General features: G+C 47.8%; 2 non-coding genes across 2 annotated transcripts; both read left to right on the top strand.

Annotated features, from left to right (window-relative positions):
- Positions 1-3,954: 3,954 nt before the first annotated feature.
- Positions 3,955-4,027, top strand: TRNAN-AUU (transfer RNA asparagine (anticodon AUU)). Its single transcript has one exon. It is a non-coding gene; the product is annotated as a tRNA-Asn (tRNA).
- A 368-nt stretch (positions 4,028-4,395) lies between these two features.
- On the top strand, positions 4,396-4,468 carry TRNAN-AUU (transfer RNA asparagine (anticodon AUU)). Its single transcript has one exon. It is a non-coding gene; the product is annotated as a tRNA-Asn (tRNA).
- Positions 4,469-4,925: the final 457 nt, after the last annotated feature.

Here is a 4,925-nt window from a genome sequence, read left to right as displayed (position 1 = left end):
CCGTGGCGCAATGGTTAGCGCGTTCAGCTGTTAATCGAAAGGTTGGTGGTTCGAGCTCACCCGGGAGAGGTGTTTTGAGGTCTCAGATGTAGCGTGAAAAGTCAAACTTTTTCCATAATACGTGATAACCATTTATTTTCTGATCTTTCGTGGCTCAATGGTTAGCGCGTTCGTCTGTTAACCAATAGCTTGGTGGTTCGAGCCCACCCGGGAGCGGTGTTTTTGGATCTCAAATGTAACGTAAATAGCCAAAGTTTTTCCGCAATACCTGACGACCATTTTTTTGGGCGTCCGTGGCGCAATGGTTAGCGCGTTCGGCTGTTAACCGAAAGGTTGGTGGTTCGAGCCCAACCGGAAGAGGTGTTGTAGGGTCTCAGATGTAACGTAAAAAGTCATAACTTATCCACAATACCTGACAAGCATTTGATTTCTGAGCTTCCGTGGCTCAAAGGTTAGCGCGTTCGGCTGATAACAAATAGGTTGGTGGTTCGAGCCCATCCGGGAGCGGTGTTGTGAGGTCTCAGATGTGACGTAAAAAGTCAAGGTTTTTTCCACAACACCTGACGACCATTTAATTTTTGGGCTTCCGTGGCGCAATGGTTAGCGCGTTCGGCTGTTAACCAATGGGTTGGTGGTTCGAGCCCATCCGGGAGCGGTGTTGTGAGGTCTCAGATGTAACGTAAAATGTCAGAGTTTTTCCACAATACCTGACGAACATTTAATTTTTGGGCTTCCGTGGCGCAATGATTAGCGCGTTCAGCTGTTAATCGAAATTTTGAAGGTTCGAGCCAACCCGGGAGAGGTGTTGTGGGGTCTCAGATGTAGCGTAAAAAGTCAAAACTTTTCCACAATACGTGACAACCATTTAATTTCTGAGCTTCCGTGGCTCAATGGTTAGCGCGTTCGGCTGTTAACCAATAGGTTGGTGGTTCGAGCCCATCCGGGAGCGGTGTTGTGAGGTCTCAGATGTGAAGTAAAAAGTCAAAGTTTTACCTCAATACCTGACGACCATTTAATATTTGGTCTCCGTTGCGCAATGGTTAGCGCGTTCGGCTGTTAACCGAAAGGTTGGTGGTTCGAGCCCACCCGGGAGCGGTGTTGTGGGATCTCTAATGTAACGTAAAAAGCCAAAGTTTTTCCACAATACCTGACGACCATTTTTTTTTTGGGCGTCCGTGGCGCAATGGTTAGCGCGTTCGGCTGTTAACCGAAAGGTTGGTGGTTCGAGCCCATCCGGGAGCGGTGTTGTGACGTCTCAGATGTTACGTAAAATGTCAGAGTTTTTCCACAATACCTGACGAACATTTATTTTTCGGGCTTGCGTGGCGCAATAATTAGCGCGTCCAGCTGTTAATCGAACGGTTGGTGGTTCGAGCCCACCCGGGAGCGGTGTTGTGGGATCTCAAATGTAACGTAGAAAACCAAAGTTTTTCCACAATACCTGACTACCATTTAATTTTTGGGCTTCCTTGGCGCAATGGTTAGCGCGTTCGGCTGTTAACCGAAAGGATGGTGGTTCGAGCCCACCTGGGAGAAGTGTTGTAGGGTCTCAGATGTAACGTAAAAAGTCATAACTTATCCACAAAACCTAACAACCATTTAATTTCTGAGCTTCTGTGGCTCAATGGTTAGCGCGTTCGGCTGTTAACCAATTGGTTGGTGGTTCGAGCCTATCCGGGAGACGTGTTGTGACGTCTCAGATGTACCGTAAAATGTCAGAGTTTTTCCACAATACCTGACGAACATTTAATTTTTGGGCTTGCGTGGCGCAATGGTTAGCGCGGTCAGCTGTTAATCGAAAGGTTGGTGGTTCGAGCCCACCCGGGAGAGGTGTTGTTGGGTCTCATATGTAGCGTAAAAAGACAAAACTTTTCCACAATACGTGACAAGCATTGATTTTCTGAGCTTTCGTGGCTCAATGGTTAGCGCGTTCGGCTGTTAACCAATAGGTTGGTGGTTCGAGCCCACCCGGGAGTGGTGTTTTTGGATCTCAAATGTAACATAAATAGCCAAAGTTTTTCCACAATACCTGACGACCATTTAATTTTTGGGCGTCCGTGGCGAATGGTTAGCGGGTTCGGCTGTTAACCGAAAGGTTGGTGGTTCGAGCCCTCCCGGGAGCGGTGTTGTGACGTCTCAGATGTAACGTAAAATGTCAGAGTTTTTCCACAATACCTGACGAGCATTTAATTTTTGGGCCTCAGTGGCGCAATGGTTAGCGCGTTTAGCTGTTAACCGAAAGGTTGGTGGTTCGAGCACAAACGAGAGAGGATTTGTGGGGTCTCAGAAGTAGCGTGAAAAGTAACTTTTCAACAATACCTGACAACCATTTAATTATTGGGCGTCCGTGGCGCAATGGTTAGCGCGTTCGGCTGTTAACCAATAGGTTGGTGGTTCGAGCCCATCCGGGAGCGGTGTTGTGAGGTCTTAGATGTGACGTAAAAAGTCAAGGTTTTTCCACAATACCTGACAACCGTTTAATTTCTGAGCTTCCGTGGCGCAATGGTTAGCGCGTTCGGCTGTTAACCAATAGGTTGGTGGTTCGAGCCCATCCGGGAGCGGTGTTGTGTGATCTCAAATGTAACGTAGAAAGCCAAAGTTTTTCCTCAATACCTGACGACCATTTAATTTTTGGGCCTCAGTGGCGAATGGTTAGCGCGTTCGGCTGTTAACCGAAAGGTTGGTGGTTCGAGCCCATCCGGGAGCGGTGTTGTGAGGTCTCAGATGGTAAGTAAAAAGTCAAGGTTTTACCTCAATACCTGACGAAAATTTAATTTTTGGGCTACAGTGGCGCAATGGTCAGCGCGTTCAGCTGTTAACCGAAAGGTTGGTGGTTCGAGCCCTCCCGGGAGCGGTGTTGTGACGTCTCAGATGTAACGTAAAATGTCAGAGTTTTTCCAAAACACCTGACGAACATTTAACTTTTGGGCTTCCGTGGCGCAATGGTTAGCGCGTTCAGCTGTTAATCGAAAGGTTGGTGGTTCGAGCCCGCCCGGAAGAGGTATTGTGTGGTCTCAGATGTAGCGTAAAAAGTCAAAACTTTTCCACAATACGTGACAACCATTTAATTTCTGAGCTTCCGTGGCTCAATGGTTAGCGCGTTCGGCTGTTAATCGAAAGGTTGGTGGTTCGAGCCCATCCGGGAGCGGTATTGTGAGGTCTCAGATGTAGCGTGAATAGTCAAACTTTTTCCATAATACGTGATAACCATTTATTTTCTGAGCTTCCGTGGCTCAATGGTTAGCGCGTTCGGCTGTTAACCAATAGGTTGGTGGTTCGAGCCCACCTGGGAGCGGTGTTTTGGGATCTCAAATGTAACGTAAATAGCCAAAGTTTTTCCACAATACCTGACGACCATTTAATTTTTGGGCCTCAGTGGCGCAATGGTTAGCGCGTTTAGCTGTTAACCGAAAGGTTGGTGGTTCGAGCACAAACGAGAGAGGATTTGTGGGGTCTCAGAAGTAGCGTGAAAAGTAACTTTTCAACAATACCTGACAACCATTTAATTATTGGGCGTCCGTGGCGCAATGGTTAGCGCGTTCGGCTGTTAACCAATAGGTTGGTGGTTCGAGCCCATCCGGGAGCGGTGTTGTGAGGTCTTAGATGTGACGTAAAAAGTCAAGGTTTTTCCACAATACCTGACAACCGTTTAATTTCTGAGCTTCCGTGGCGCAATGGTTAGCGCGTTCGGCTGTTAACCAATAGGTTGGTGGTTCGAGCCCATCCAGGAGCGGTGTTGTGTGATCTCAAATGTAACGTAGAAAGCCAAAGTTTTTCCACAATACCTGACGACCATTTAATTTTTGGGCTTCCGTGGCGCAATGGTTAGCGCGTTCGGCTGTTAACCGAAAGGTTGGTGGTTCGACCCCATCCGGGAGCGGTGTTGTGAGGCCTCAGATGTGAAGTAAAAAGTCAAAGTTTTACCTCAATACCTGACGAAAATTTAATTTTTCTGCTTCAGTGGCGCAATGGTTAGCGCGTTCGGCTATTAACCAATAGGTTGGTGGTTCGAGCCCATCCGGGAGCGGTGTTGTGAGGTCTTTGATGTGACGTAAAAAGTCAAGGTTTTTCCACAATACCTGACAACCGTTTAATTTCTGAGCTTCCGTGGCGCAATGGTTAGCGCGTTCGGCTGTTAACCAATAGGTTGGTGGTTCGAGCCCATGCAGGAGCGGTGTTGTGTGATCTCAAATGTAACGTAGAAAGCCAAAGTTTTTCCACAATACCTGACGACCATTTAATTTTTGGGCTTCCGTGGCGCAATGGTTAGCGCGTTCGGCTGTTAACCGAAAGGTTGGTGGTTCGACCCCATCCGGGAGCGGTGTTGTGAGGCCTCAGATGTGAAGTAAAAAGTCAAAGTTTTACCTCAATACCTGACGAAAATTTAATTTCTGAGCTTCCGTGGCTCAATGGTTAGCGCGTTCGGCTATTAACCAATAGGTTGGTGGTTCGAGCCCATCCGGGAGCGGTGTTGTGATGTCTCAGATGTAACGTAAAATGTCAGAGTTTTTCCACAATACCTGACGAACATTTAATTTTTGGGCTTCCGTGGCGCAATGGTTAGCGCGTTCAGCTGTTAATCGAAGGGTTGGTGGTTCGAGCCCACCCGGGAGAGGTGTTGTGAGGTCTCAGATGTAGCGTGAAAAGTCAAACTTTTTCCATAATACGTGATAACCATTTATTTTCTGATCTTTCGTGGCTCAATGGTTAGCGCGTTCGTCTGTTAACCAATAGCTTGGTGGTTCGAGCCCACCCGGGAGCGGTGTTTTTGGATCTCAAATGTAACGTAAATAGCCAAAGTTTTTCCGCAATACCTGACGACCATTTTTTTGGGCGTCCGTGGCGCAATGGTTAGCGCGTTCGGCTGTTAACCGAAAGGTTGGTGGTTCGAGCCCATCCGGGAGCGGTGTTGTGAGGCCTCAGAT

Source organism: Phalangium opilio, unplaced genomic scaffold (assembly GCF_054372755.1).
Source record: "Phalangium opilio isolate 3A_F unplaced genomic scaffold, DU_Popi_V2 ptg000087l_1, whole genome shotgun sequence".
Taxonomy (NCBI): Eukaryota; Metazoa; Arthropoda; class Arachnida; order Opiliones; family Phalangiidae; genus Phalangium; species Phalangium opilio.
The sequence above is the reverse complement of the archived record's forward strand: the minus strand, read 5'-3'. Positions and strand labels throughout refer to the sequence as shown.